General features: G+C 52.1%; 1 protein-coding gene across 1 annotated transcript in view; it reads left to right on the forward strand.

Moving 5' to 3' along the window:
• Positions 1-5,929: 5,929 nt before the first annotated feature.
• The window catches only part of MAPK4 (mitogen-activated protein kinase 4), a 46,509-nt gene continuing 37,302 nt past the window's right edge, over positions 5,930-15,136 (forward strand). Inside the window, exon 1 of the mRNA XM_055791486.1 lies at positions 5,930-6,053. The gene's annotated coding sequence lies outside the window, so the exon portion shown is untranslated. The remainder of the gene's footprint in view (positions 6,054-15,136) is intronic.

The following is a 15,136-nucleotide window of genomic DNA, read 5'->3' on the forward strand; positions in this document are numbered from 1 at the left end:
TTTGTTCTCAACTAGTTTTGTTGCCAGTGAGATGGAAGGAGCAGGCTGGGATCCCTTGCAGCTAGCGAGTGGCAGCAGTCACTGCTCTTGCCCCAGTCTGGTGAGTGGGTGCTCTGACACCAGCATTAAATCAGACGCGATGTGGGAAGGTGAGGAAGGAGTGAATAAACAGTGTTATTTCAGGATGCAAGAGGGTGCTGAGGCCTGGATGCAGCTGTGGTGAGGTGGGGACAGGGAGGGAGAGCAGCAGGCACAGGCTCTGCAGGCACATGCTGGCGAACAAGTGTCTGCAACAGATAGAAAGTGAATGGGTTGTGCTGCTGACACTGCTTTCATTGCATGGACTCACTCCCAGAAGCTCAACGTCCGAGCATCATGTCTGCTTGGCTGCTCAGTTATGTTCAAACGGGCTGCTCTGTGCTGTCCTCTGCTGTGTTACCCAGCCCTGGATTTGGTGCGGCTCCGAAATATCTTAGGCCCTTCCTCCTCCATTTAATTCTGCATTCCTCGCAGAGCACTGGAGGAGCTGGGGGGAGCTGGGGGTCACACCTGATGGGTTATGTACTCTGACATTGCCTCCTTTGAAGCACTCCTGTTTTGAAGAGGCATACCTTTATGAGCTGTTTCCTTAGCGGACAGCTCACTGGTGCATGTTGGCCGGTGCTCTGGTGCCCAGCAGTGGTCTGTGCCCGCAGGCAGGGTCTCACTGCTGTGTGGGCAGCGTGAGGTGGGCACAGGCAGCTTCGTGCACAGCCAGCTTTGCTACACAAGGGTAGAGCCGAGCTAGGGCTGCAGCAGCGGCTCATTCCTTCTAAGAGATGGAAACTCAAATTCTTGATCTCTCTTCGGTGTTTTAAGGGTAGGGAAGAGTGAGGAAGGTGCGGTGCCTGTGCCAAGGAGCTTGGGTTTGGTTTAGGTATCCTCAGTCGTAGTGGGAAGGAGGGGAAGGGCACTGCGTGCCGCCAGCAGTGTTGGGGTGTCATGATGTGATGGGTGCAGGCAGCTGCTGCAAGGCGAGCGGCCCAGAGGGCTGCTTCCCTCCACCGCTGTGTCCCCACCAGCCAGGGCTCACCTGCCCAGCTGCTTTGTAGACACCAGCATTTAAGTATCTATTCGATTTATAATGCTTTGGGGAGAAATCAGAGCGTGCACGGAGGAGCGAACAGCACACATGGTGAGTTAGAGTGGTTTAATTTCCTTAGCTTGACACTCACGGCACTTTCCTGTCCTGCTGTTTTTAATGTCCACTTTATTTTTGTACATTAAAACTACTCCGGGGCAACCGATCACACATTACTCTCACACGCCTCCCTGAGGGATTAATTTTTTCCTGATGGCATCAGTGCAAATGCAGAGTAATTTCAGTGGAGCTACCAGGGCTAATGCAGCTGGATCATGTTCAAGCGGTGCCCTACACCAGCATTTACACTTACCAGAGAGCTACTCAAGCAACACACCTCTTAGTAACAGGAGGGAAAAAAAGCATGTGGATTACTAAATGGCTTTTGTTGTTGTTGTTGTTGTTCCCCAGCCCAACTGTTGTGTGCTAGAAATATGAACTGACCTTTGCAAAGGCAAACTTGGTTTGAATAGGAGACATGGGCATGGGCAAAGAGCTGTGGCCCAACCATTAATCAGCCTCTCGTCCTTCAGTATTTTTTTGTGTCCTTTTTCTACACAAAAGGTTGGAAAGTCAAAGAGCTTTTTAAATATTTTATGTTGTCTTTTTTTCCACCTCTGTTCTGAGAGCTACTTGCTTAGTACAGTTTGGAGTTGAGGTGACAGCTGAGGCAAGTGCTGTACCCGGCTCTCTGGGGAGTTCCACGTTGGCTGCTCAGCTGGGCTGAAATCCCGGGGGTTTGGGTCCGTCCACCTGGGCTGGGCAGACCCAGTGGGACCTGGGGTGAGAAGCAGGAGGAAGAGGGTCTCGCCAGTGTGTTTTCTACCCCAGGACCGATACGGAGCCTGTCTGGATGAGCACTCCGCTAATTATCTCAATCTGCTGACAAGGGGGTCCAGCCTAGGTGAGATCATTCTCTGCAGGCTCCCGGCTGTCCTGGCTCTGTAGCACCCAAAACTTCCCTTGCTCTGCTGCACCGGTTGCATTCTTCTCCCAGAAAGCTGGGATTTGTTTACTATGCACCAATTTATTTTATTTTCAGTTCAAAATACAAAAAGTACGTGGGTTACAGCAGCATAATTTGCAGCCTGCTGATTAATAATACAGCTGACAGAACGGAATTGGGCTGCGAGCTCAAAGTGCTGAGGAAAGCTGAAATCTGGTGAGTGGTGTGTACATGTGGGGTAGGCAGCCTGCAGCCTGGAGAGCAGACTTCTGAGGCAAGAAACGCCATTTTCTTTTTTGCTGCCTCACACACAAAACCCAGTTCTGTTAAATCCCCTTTGCCCTCACCTGCTGTACAACCTTCCGTCTTTGGAGGTGGTCAGGACTCAACTGGAAAACTCTGTGAGGAACCTGATCCAAGGAGATGTGCTCCAAATGTCAGGGGGCTGGACTAGGTGACTCTGGAGGTCCCTGCTCACATCAGTTGTCCTGTGGTTCTCCATAAGCACGAGAAAGACAGGAAATTCTTGTCGCAGAGAGCAGTTCTTAACAGTATTCCCCATCTACATGGAGAGAAGGCAACCTACAAAGTGTTAATGAATTTTTTTTTTTTTCATGAGTCCTGAGATGCCCCCAAAGCCCAGCAGCTGGTCTTGGCACCTCTGGAAATCTGGCTGCTTTTACACCGGTTCTTCATTTTATAGAATTTGTTATGAGAAAAGAGTCTTTATTCTCTGCCTGTGGCATATGGTCCTGTGAAAGTGGTAATGGTTCATGCCAGGGTGTGCTGCTGGTCAGCGATAGGCACGGCAGCTACCGACCTTCTGCACCTTGTTCTGAGATCTGTTAAAATATCAGGGGTGTGTCTGGAAAAGGCAGCGTTACATGTATCGAAAAGGACGCGCTGGATGTACTGTATCCAGCGGGAAATGACTGCACCAGGCTGGCTTGCATCACTTCACTGACATCACCAAGTTCAGATCTGGCAGGGGATTTCTGAAAATCATTCATGCTCTAGATGCTCGGGTCCGTTCATTTCAGCAGCTAACGATTTAATTTCCTAAATACGTTGGATAAGCCCTGTAACTGGAGACAGAATAATATTATGCAAGACAAACATTTTGCAGTGGGTGTAACGGCATCATTATGCAACTGGAGTGAAATCTACAGCTGGACAGGGTGTAAGTCCCCTGGTACAGTCTGCGTGTCACCCCTGTGGGTTTTGGCTGCTTTGCCTGTGGAAGGGGTGAATTTCAGGCTCTGAATAAAATGCTGTACATGCTGTGATTAGACAATAAAAATGCCCGCTCTCTCAGTAAGAACAAGCACTGGAAAAGGAGACAGCAGAGAAAAGCACCCGCTTCCTGAAGGCGTCCGACAGCCTGAGCCTGTAGCGGGAAGGCCAAATTGCTGGGGTTCAGGCAGGACTAGTGCTACGCCTTTCTGCGTTTGCCTTACGTCTGCTTTCGGCTGTCTGACACGGGGAAGGGAGAGAGCCTGGATTAGGAAACCACATTATGGCAGGGTGAAAAAAAAGAGATTCTCATCGCTCCCAGTATTGGCACACTCTGCAAGCAACAGTGCTGCCTGCTTTGATCAAGTGTGCTGGGTCCCTCCTCACCAATCATAATGAAATTGATGTAAACACTCAGGCAGTTTTTTGAGAGTTTGGCTTCTCCCTGCTTAAAAAGAGACACAATGCCTCGCGCATGAAGTTGCAGCACAGGCCCGTGATTATCTATTCAGTCTCACCAGTGTTTAATTAAAGTCGCTTATCATGTTATCATCCCGTCTCTCTTTATCCTGCTTGGAAACACGCACCCTTGCACCCACCTCATGCCAGAGAGCAGCAGCTGCTGTCTCTGTGTGTGCCACAGCACCATTACACACCCATGGGTGCCAAAACCTCCAGTTTATGGTGTACGGTTTGAGTCGCACAACACTGCATACCGTAAATATGGTATTTTTCAGCCATTACGCTTGGCAGCTTCATGACGACGAGCCAACTATAGCTGCCTGGAGTTACTGCCATGCTGTCACCCCCTTTGAACGGAGGCCCCTTTATCCCGTTAGTGTTCGGGACCAATCCTGCCAAGCTGCGGCATTTGGTGGTAGTGGTACGCCATTCACAGCACTGCCAGAGTGTCATTCACTTGGCACCGCTCCGGGGACGACGGCCAAGGTCCTGCGAGATGCTGAGCACTGCCCTGGTTTGCTGAAGCCCCAGTAATATCCAGCCTTGTCACCAAAACCAAACCTGTATCAATCAAACCTGGCATCCACCCTTTTAAAAGAAAATATAAATGTGTACGTGCGTGGGCATATGCTTGCTGCTTAATTGCAAGAGGCTAGCCTGCTTCTTAAAACAAAATGGCTAGGGCCACAAACCAAAGGGTTCAAGCTGCAGAAGAGAAGTCCTCAAATCGCTGGATGACTCCCAGTCAGCACGGATGCAGAGCATGCTCCCGCAGCACAGGGACTGTGTGCTTCGGCCTCACCCCACAGCCAGGATCATAACTTGTTTTCTGTTCCCATATGGCACTTTGAGCTCAAACTGAGCAGCCAGCAGCTGCCTCGGTGGTGGAAACCTCTCCATGGAGCACTGGGCCCATGGCATTGTCACACAGATCGCCGCAATAAAACCTTGATGTGAGATACCAGCCAACAGGCATGTGGGAGAGCATCTTTGCCCAAACAGCCCCATTTTCCTCCATCGAGCTCTTCCCTGGAGGGGTGTGTTTGTTACCTGTGTCAACCAGAGGAATAACCTCCATGCGTGGCTTTGAAAGGCAAAGCTCGCAGCAGCACGGGGCACATGAGATCGGATTCCCTGGGAGGTTTCAACGATAACTGTTAATGCTCCTGTTCCTCTTTCTTCGCCATTTCTTTCCCCCCTTGCACTGACAACAGGTATAAGCACCAATTCAACACCTTCCGGCTCATGGGACAACCAGCTGGGAATGTTTGTTTTAATCTCAGCCAGTGACACAGTAGAGGGGCTTGTTACCTCCAAAAATTATACACCTTCATTTCCTCCCAATTCCCTGGGTGTTTAATTTACCAGACCATTTTATCTTTTTTTTTTCTTTTTTTCTTTTTTTTTTTCTCACCGCTGTCCCCTGCAGAAGAGGAGGGAGGCTCAGTTCCTCCAGCTCTAACAAAGCCGCACGCTTGTCTGGAGGGGATCGATAACTATCGAACGATTGCGCTTCCTCCACTTAGGCTGTTGAAGCAGCTTCCTTTAATTGTTCTTGCCCACTCTAAATACAGCGGAAGGTGATTTTTTTCCATTGAGGCTGCTCAGCGGGGTCGTGCCACCAGGAGGGGAAGGGCCGCGGCTGCCTGGCCTGCAAAAGCCCCCGCCGCAGGGAGCGCTGCCCCAAACCTGTTTCTCCTGGGGGCAGGGCCCGGGGGGCGGGGGAGGGCCCGGGGGGGGACGGGCCCCGGGGCGGGCAGGCGGGGGGACGCTGCGGGCGCAGGGCAGGGTGGCGCGGGGGGCACAGCCGCGCAGTGACACCAGCAACAAACCCCCGCGGGTGCGGGACGCCCGGCCGGGGATGTGTCCCTGCTCGGGGTCACCCTGAGGGACGCCGCCAGGTGGGCGCCAGGCGGGGTCGCCCCTTGATGGCTCCCCACAGGGACCGTGGCGGGAGGGCAGGCCAGGTCCCCTCCGGCGGCGCCTGCCGGGGACACCGAGGGGACACCGGGTCCCCTCAGGGCTCCGCACCGGGACAATGCGGGGGTAGTCGGGGGCACCGGGTCCCCTGAGGCGGCGCCTACCGGGGACACCGAGGGGACGCCGGGTCCCCGCCGGGCTCCCGCCGGGGCTCGGCCCCGCCCCTGCCCCTCCCCCGGCACGTGGCCCCCGCGCGGCGGCTGAGGCCGGTGGGTGACGTCAGCGGCGGGGGCGGGAGCGCGGTGCCGGTGCGCCGAGCCGGGCCGAACCGGGCCAAGCCGGGCCGGGCCGTGGCGGAGCGGAGCGGCTCCGGTAAGTGCGGCGCCCCGCCGCTCCCCTCGTCCCTGCCGCGCCCGGGCGCTGCTCCCGGCCCCCCGCGCCCAGCCGGTGCTGCGGGCTGAGCCCGCTCGGCGGCGAGGGGCTTCGGCGGGCGGAGCCGGGCGGGGGGAGCCGGGCGGCCGCTCCAGCGGCGCTCGGCTGGCGCGTGTGCTTGCCCGGGTTCCCGCTCCTGCTCCGTGCGGTACCGTAGCCGGGGGCCGGGCGCGGGGAGCCCCCGGCACCCGCCCGGGGGGAGCCGTCCGTGCCAGCGCCCGGCGGGGCCGCCTCGCCCTCCCGCGGGGCCTGGCCGAGACCCCGCTGCCTCGGGGCGGGGGGCTGGCAGCCGCCGCAGCCCGGTGCGCCGCCGTGGCGGGGGCACGGCGCCGTGTGCCTCCGTCCGGGTTACACGCGCTTTACGTGTGTGTCGGTGCCGTACGGTACGCACGGACCGAGGGGCTCGCACGGCCACATGGGCGCAGAGCCCGGCCGGTGCCGCCGTGCCTGGCGTGTCCCGGCCCCTTCCCGGTGCGGGGGGCGGGAAACCCGCGGCTGCCCCGGGCCGGGCGGGCTCTGCGCGCCGGCGGGGTTTCCTGCGCCCGAGCTGGACCCCGGTCTGCCGGCCGCGGGGGCCAGGGGCCGGGCGTCAGTGGCAGGACACCGGCGCCGTGTGTGGCGAGCGCGGTTTTGGCTGCAGCGCCGGCGGCACGGTGCCTCGGGAAGGTGCATCCCAGGCGGAGATGCGAGTACCAGAACGGGGCGGGGGGGCAAGCCCCGACCCTGCTGTCCCCGCAGCTCTGACAGGGTGTCCTCGCACAGCGTCATGCAGCCGCATCCTCCAGCCCCCAGACGTGGGGTGGGGTGGGGGAGAGGGGGCTCCCTGCGGTTCGGGGTGCTCAGCTTTTTTTGGGGTGCTGGAGGTGTTTGGGTACCTGTGCTACGTGTCTCTTCTGTGTGCGAGGCGGGGGCACCGCTGCCGGAGAAGGTGATGTGTAATACCAGGGGTTTCTCCTGACGAAGCAGCTGGCTGGGGTTTGGACTCACAACACTTGGCTGCTTGCTGAGGGGTTTCAGTCCCTTCGTTCAGCTCTGTGTCACTTGCTCCTTGCTGTTAATTTGGCACATCTAATCCTACCTGGTGTTGGCAACTTCCCTGGAAACGCAGAATGCTTTTCTCTCTCTGGTCTGCAGCAGGAGCCCAGCCTCCTGCAGAAGGAGGCCTGGGGACAGTGACTTCTTTTTCACCACCTTGGACATGACTGAGGGGTGCAACTGAGAGTTGGATTTACGGTGCGCATTCCTCTTTTTGGATGGATGGATGTCCATCAGGTTGAAGGTGACAAATAATCCCATGGAGACATGTGGGGGAAGGGCGACCAGGACCATAGTGAGGATATCTCAGGAGCCAGGGCTGGAGTTGCATGTGATATTTTCAGGACAAATCTCATACCCAGCAGATAAGCATCAGCATTCCTCCTCTCTTCAAAAGAGGACAGGGTAAAGGGGCATGATAACCCATGTACCATCAATTCCCCTGTGCCTGAGAGCATCACCACCGTGAGCCTCTGCCTGACCTTGGAGCCAAAGCAGAGAAAAGTCAGGCTCACCACAGTCCCTCTGCTCCTCAGGCTGAGCCCAGCCTCCCAGTAAGGACCAGTGAAGTCTGAAATCCCAGTCAAATAACTGATGTTCTGAAAGAAGGATGCTAGGCTGCGAGCATCCTGGCTAGCCTCAAGCTCTCCGGGCCAAGGGCTTCATGCAGATGGTCTCTGTTTATCTCTTCTTCATATCTAGACCAGAGATGTGAGACCTGCTTCCAGGTACTGGAGTCGCTTCTCATCCTGCTTTTGCCTCCTGGGCACTGGGCAGCTCAGTAAGGCAATACCACCAGAACTGGCATTATCAGCCAAAATTACCTCTTGATTTTCCAGGTGGCGTGAGGCAGTTTACTCTCAGTTGAAGCTGTTTTGGTGGGTGCAATTGGTTTGCCTTCAGTTGGGTGTCTAAAAGGGTCTGGTCTGAGCTGTACACACACACCCCCCTAGATGGAGGGGGTGGGCACCTCCTGAACGGGATTGTTTCTCCCTGTGTTAACCCTCAGGCGCAAGGCAGGCAAATGCCTTCCAGGGTGCTGGTTCTGACTTGGATATCTGAGTTTTTTGATATTTGAGGACTAAATCTATGTGAGATTAATCTAACCCAGTGCTTGCAAGCCTTGGGTTTTAGTTGTTTGGTCTTGATCTTTCCTTTTTTTAGCATGACCCTGCTGTTCTCCTACCACTCAGGCCTTTTTCTGAAGCATAAATAATGCTTCTGAAACTTTCCATGTCCCCAGGTGGGAGGTGTTGCAGAAATGCAACTGCAGGGAAGCGTTTGCAGCTCATCCTCCTGCAGACACAGAAAGCTGGGTTAAAAACCAGCCTGTTAATTTTATTTTAATGGCTCTAAGCAATGGTGAGCCTCCCCCTCCCCACCCCTTGCTCCCAAACCTTGTGCCAACATTTAATTGCTCTCGCTCTGGGGAGATGCTATCTCATTTCAAGGTTGAACTTACCTGGCTTCGACTTGCAGCGGGGGGATGTTGTCGTGCCCTTGTCACAAAGGTGACTTGTCACTCCCAACTGCATGCCCGCAGTGATCGGGTCACCTCTTCATCTGCTTCTGTGGAGTCTGAAGGTGCCATAACCTCGTGCTGAGAGGCTCCTGCTCAATCTTGTGCGTTTTTTGTGGCCACCCTTGGGACTTCACTGGTGTGACTGCGTTGCCTGGGTACCGGCCTGGATGCAGCTGTGACCTTGATAATGGCACGTGTTGGTGTGAGCTTGCTTTGCAGCTTCTAATGGATGTGTTTCCTGTTGCACCTTCAAGGACCACCTCCTTTTGCTCTGGCTTTGCTCTGACGGTGTATGCAGAAGAGGTGCCCCACACTCATCCCAAATCCCTTTCTGGCTCAGGCAGAGATCTCTTTTCTGGCCTCATGTGTTACTTTGCCACACAAAAGCATGATCTGTTGGGACTGTGACCTCCACCGAGGTATTTGGGTCTCTGTGCAACTGTGTCATCAACCAACCATCCATTAGTTACTAGGTTTTTTTGTGTTACAGATTTATGTTTAATATAATCCTGCAGAAGATCACGGATGAGACTGAGCAGTGACAGAAATCCCTGAGGACCGTGCTTGGCTGCTGGCTTCCCTCACTGGTCTCACCCCATCAGCAGCCATGCTGGGGGCTGTATCAGCAGGCATCTAACGTGTGTGGAGTTGATTACACCTGGTGTGAGATTCATCCTCAAAATATTATCTGCTTTGGAGAAATATGGGCAAACACTGTGTCCAGGCAGTTGCCTGTGTCATGCAGCACTGTTAGCTCTCTCAAAACAAACAAAAAAAAAGGTCTCTTAAATAGATCTAATTCCAGGAAACTCAGCTGGCTGATTGGAATTGTATTTTTAGTCTCCGGTTTGTGTATTTACCTGAAATTTCTGTCCCACTGTTCTAGCTGGAGCTGACCCCAGGGGTTGCCTGCTGCTCCTGCCTTTCACCTTTCATCCTTTCTTAAAATACCATGACTACACAAAGTTTCCCTGTGTTTCACTGGTTGACTTGTAAATGCTTTCTTTTTTGTTGATTTTTTTAAATGCTTTCTTCAGCCTGGCAGTACTGAAGGCTCTGTCAGTAAGGGGTTTTAAGGCAGGTTATAGAGGTTGTTGGGAAGGACCCTGCTTTACAGTGTGGTGCACATGGTTAATCTGTAGACTTGTGTTTTTCTTGTCCTCTTGGTAACCCTTTTAGTATCCCGTCGGCAGCACAGTACTCACTTCCACTTTTACTGGTGGTACTTATTAGCGAATCTAGCAGCTAGCTAATTGTCTATTCCTTGCATGCTTTAAAAGTGACTTACTTTACAATTAATTCTGTTAGCTGTTAAGATTTAATGGATTCCTTTAGAGGTCCTCATCAGTCACCGACCTTGGACATTTCTTTTTCAGTGCAATTTCTTTTCTGTCTTCTTTTTCTGTGCCTTTTTGAAAGATCATGTTTCCATGCGGATTCCACATCTTGTTTTTGCCAGAATGTTTTCTTTCATTATTTCACTCTTGCTGCTTTTCTGGGTTTGTAACTTTTGGGGTCTTTGGTAAATGCTTTAAGCGAGTCCCATGTTCCCAGTGATGCTAATGATTGCTTTTGGCTTCGTAAAATTTGCCCTTTTAAATTTAGACACTGCTGCCATTATTTTGGGCTTGTAGTTTCTGTGACTAGCACAGAAACAGAAAGAACCTATAATGGAAGAGGACTTGCATTAGACATGGCAGTTCATTTGGGCTTCGTCCTTGTCACGTAGATCTGCTGCTTGGTGGGCAATTAACACTGAAACATGAGCTGCTCCATGTGCCAGCAGCCGCTTCTCATCCTAAAGACTTACCGGTGTGTTCCTTGGGCTTGGTATTGATTATTCATTAGTTGTCTGCGTTGCGGTATTTTTATTTGCCTCTCTGGGTGTATGTATGTGATGAATAGCGGCAAGATGTTGCCTTCCTTGTACCAGTGCAGCTGAATGCATAGAAGAGAGTGAAATTTGGTGCTTGTGACCCACGAGCACCTGGCAAATGGTCTTCGAGTGGCTTTGATACCATTGCAGAAGAACATACTGTACTTCATGTAGTTTGAATTATTTTGGCATGTTTAAGCACCTAATCTCTTCTTTTGTACCTCAGTGTCTTCATACTCCTCTCCTAGCTGAGTGCTCACCAGCTGCGCTTCCTAGGCAGGCACGATGCTGACTGGTGCAGACCAGGGCTGGCACTGGGAAGCCACTGTGTGTTTCCCATGACCAGTGCTAGGGCAGGGTTAAGCAGTGATCTGCTTCAAAGGCTTTCCAGGCAGAATTGCACGTGAGGATTTACAGGAGCCAATTTCAGCCCTGCTGAAAGGTGCCAGGATGACCTTGTGGTTGCTCCCAGTCCCTGGAGTCGGGTCAGGAGCGGGTCAAGCTCCCAAATCTCCCTACTGAAAATTTCCCCTGGCTTGGAGGCTACAGGGGGAATTAGCGCTGTTTGTTCCTGCAGCACTTTGCATCCGAGCTAAGCCTTTCTTTAAAAAGCAGTCGGCGTGGTTGTGCTTGGAACAAGCAGCTCAGTTTCTATATTATACACAACAGTCATCTCTGTAGGAAGCTGGCCAGCCCACGCCGCTGCAGCGGCCCAGAGCTACATGGCTGTTGGTGTGCTTATCCTCGGGGCATTCCTGGGAGGAAGACAAGGAGCAGGGGAACTTGAGGAAGAAGCTTTCCAGGACGCTGATGTGAGTGTTCCCAGGTGGTGTGAGAAGTGGTGCCCAGGTACATGCGTGTCTGTTGGGTCACTCGCAGGGGTGCTCACGCATCGTTCTGGCTGCACAGCTGCTCTGCGACAGGGAGAGCGGTCCCCTCTGGAGACCCAGTGTGGATTTGCCGTGTGCAGGGCGAAACCTGCATTCTGCTCTTGTGCCCTTAGCCTTGCATCTGCTCTCGCACCCTTGGTGCCTTCCTCGCTGGCTATGACCTGCCACGGATAAAAAGTTGCCCTCTGCTGTCCTGAGCTGGTTGTCTTACTCCCAGGCTGAGTGATGGGAGACCTTCTGACTCTGTGTGATTTCCTAGGGAGGTGGGTTGGCTGTGTCTCAGCTCGACGTTAGGATCCCTCCAGATTCAGGGAAGAGCAAACAACCTCCCCAGGCCAATACCCATTAGTGTCCATCTGTCCCAGCTGCTCAGTTTGTTTGCACAACTCGGTTCTTGGCTACACCTGGTTTTACAACAGTATTAATTACATGGTAACTGATACACCTGCAACAATTAGCTATGTAAACTAAGATAAAAAGCCTAATCAAATGTCATGTTTCAGAGTACAGGCTGTTTCCTTCTGGAGGCTTCCTAAGCCCTCCTCCCAAAATCCCTTCCTAAAGGAAACTCTGCAGATCATCTCTGGACCCTGGGAGAGGTTTGTCCCTACGTGTAAGTGAATCAGGGCCAGGGGAATGCAGCATATGGCTATGGAGGCATGAGCCTTTCTGCAAGTTGTCCCTTCCCCATCTCTCGCTTTTGTGGCTGTGATGCTGCTGATCCCTCTGGGAGGAGCTGGGAGTATCCCCAGCCCCAAACCGCGTGCTCCTGAGGTCTGGGGGTTTATGGAGGAGAGGAGGCAGAAGAAAATGCAGGCTGGATCATGTTTGCAGTCAAGGTGGAATATTGTCCCATGTCTGCCATAACAGCACTGTTTGTACCCAGCCCCTCGCCAGGGCTCTGCTCCATTAACTCTCCCTGCCCTGTCCTGTGAAATATGGAAAGTTTTGAACTATTAGAAAGTGCCTTTGGGTAAAGGGAAATTAAACCCTTGACTGCTGTGAAGAGGCAGGGCTGGAAATGTGAATGTGGAAATAGGTTCTGGCTTAAAATGACTTCAAGGACAAAGGGTAGGTGCTGGGCTTCTCAGGATCCAGTTCAGCTGGGACCAGTTCCAATTAAAATGAGATCAAGGAGAATGGGAAGGGGGGGGGGGGGGAAGTTGGTTCTTTGCATTTATGTCAGTGTTGTGGGTTGAAACATTGCGACTGGTTTGTGTCTCTTCTACAAGCAATGAATCTGATCTGCAGAGCATTTCAGATAATTTCTTTTAAGAATGACATTTCTTCTTCTCTGTGGGAATTCTGTTTTTTTCCCTGTTTGTTTTTTGTTTAATTGGAGGTTTTATTAACCTCAGAAAAGCCTTTCCCCAGAGCCTGAAACAAGCAGGCCAGCCTTGGTTTCCTTCCACGTATCTCCGAGGCTGAGCGTGGCCAGAAGTACAGAAATGCTGTAAATTAGAAATAATTACGTGCTTTTAGTAGGGCAGCAAGCATGGAGCAGACTGCTGCTGTTTCTGGGAAGGTTGACGACGCTTGTCTTGCTGAAGAAAGCTGGGAGTGGGAACAGGTGGCCAGGGAGCTGGTGGGGGAAGCCAAAAGGGAACCTCGTAAAGCAGAAGTGATTGTGGGGTGGAGAGGAGCAGGTCTTGCAGCTCCTGGAGTTGCTGCTAGATTGAAGGGGATGCTGCAGGACGGGGGGCAGATGTGCGTACAGCTGTGCTAGCAACAGCAGCTGGCACGTGTTCCTCGCTTCTGCATGCCTGTGCCACCATTTGCTAAATTTCAGTGAGATGCGTTGTAATGCAGCGTTGAAATTTCATATGTGCATTTCTCTTTCCCCCTCCCCCTGTGTTTGCTTTATACCTGAGGTCAGGTTTAAGTTGTCTGGTAGCAGAGGTGAACAGGGAAATGTGGAGTTTGGTGAAACTCTTTTAAGAAAATAAAGCTTGAGTCAAAACCAGTGGCTGTGAAGGGATCGCGATGCGTGCAGTATCATTGCTGAGTCATCTCCTTTCTTGCATGAATAAGGGGCAGGGAAATCTCAAAGGGCATCTTGATGGGCTTTATATTTGCCAAACAGTATCAGCGCTTGATATTACTGACTTTTTGTCTTGTCTCACATGCAAGCTTCACCTGAGCCTTATCTGCTGTTGTTATTAGACAGGAGCTCATTCAAAAAGGAAAAAAATTCTGAGAGTAACGAGGTGGCTGCATCCGTTCCCAAAATACCTGCTTGATTTTAGGCACGACAGACGCCCGTGCCATCTGCGTGCCCCTTCGGCGCTGGGTTTTGCCTGGGGTTTCAGTTGCATCGTTGAAGCAGGTGAGCAGGCAGAACAGCTCAGCACAAGCGACCTCGGATTTCTGCTAAATACCAACTGATTAACAAAGTGTAAATGCTGCAGAGAGCGTTTTGCTGAACTGGGTGAGGATGGAGGAGACACAAGCAAGACTGTTAGCAGCACTAATCGGGCTGGTAGAAAGGAGTCTGATCACGGCACTTGAAGGGCCTCATTATCTTGTGTGCTTGGAGAGCGCCGAGGCAATTCTGCATTCAGGAAAGGCTTTTACAGTCTTTGTCTCCTTAAGTCATTAGAAATGCCACGATCTCAACTGTTAGAAAGATTAGTCTAAGGATGAAAAAAAAATAATACATCTCTGAGCTGGAAAGATAATTGCCGCCTGCTCTTCAAATGCAGCAAAATGGGCAGAGTGTGTTTTGGAAAAAGGGAAGGAGTTTGAAGGAAATTCCAATTATAATACTTATAACATCTTCTCAGTACATGAAAATGTTGTGTATTTCAGCAGATCCCAGGAGCAGTCACAGGATTAATGCAGCAGCTGAACAGCTAGAGAAAAAACGTTATGGCAAAGTTTGGAAAACTTTTTTCCCTACAGAGGAGCATGGGTTAGTACTCTGCTCGTCTCACCACCTTCATTTCACCAGTGCAGTGAGACTGAGGAGGACAGTTGGTCCTGCATGCCCTAGAAAGGGTATGGGGATGCTGCTTTTAATGCAGGACACCCCCTGCTGCGGATGTGGGATGCCCGTCCCCCATGGAGTCACCAGATCTCCCAATGATTTGGACCAGCATCCTGGAATCTAAGCTCATCTCTTAATGCTGGCCTCTTTTATCTGAATAAATCTCATGTGCCGGCTACTACTCAGGCAGAAAAAATAATCTTTATTGCCATAATATGTTTGTCAGCTTTCCTTCATCCCAGCAAAGTACTGTAAGATCTGCAAAATCTTTAGAAAGCATTTTTTGAGCAATAGATATTGAAAGGGGGGAAAAAAAAAAGTATGTCACTGAGACTTGAGTCTTGCCAACCAAACCACTCAGTCAGGTTTTCTTGGCATGGTTCCTTTTGCAAACTGGGTATCTCACTGCCCACTGGAGCCAAAAGTGAAGAAATGGATTAAGGCTGTGAAACTGCTCCATCCTGATCACTCTTTTATGGCCCTGTGCAGAGCAGAAGGGATGTTTGAGAGCAACGTTTGGCTAAGTGCTGGGCACTGGGGGGTCTAGAGCCCCAGCTGGTGCAGAAGGACCTTAATTGCATTGCTCTCAATGAAGCGATGGGCAGGCTGATACTCTAGCCCTACATTTAAAGCATCAAATTTGAAAAAAGCGCAAACCAGCCCAGACTTTCAGTAGCCTCCCAGTTTTGCCGTGGAGCTGCTGTCTCACTCCCT

The sequence above is a fragment of the Falco peregrinus genome, chromosome Z (assembly GCF_023634155.1).
Source record: "Falco peregrinus isolate bFalPer1 chromosome Z, bFalPer1.pri, whole genome shotgun sequence".
Taxonomy (NCBI): Eukaryota; Metazoa; Chordata; class Aves; order Falconiformes; family Falconidae; genus Falco; species Falco peregrinus.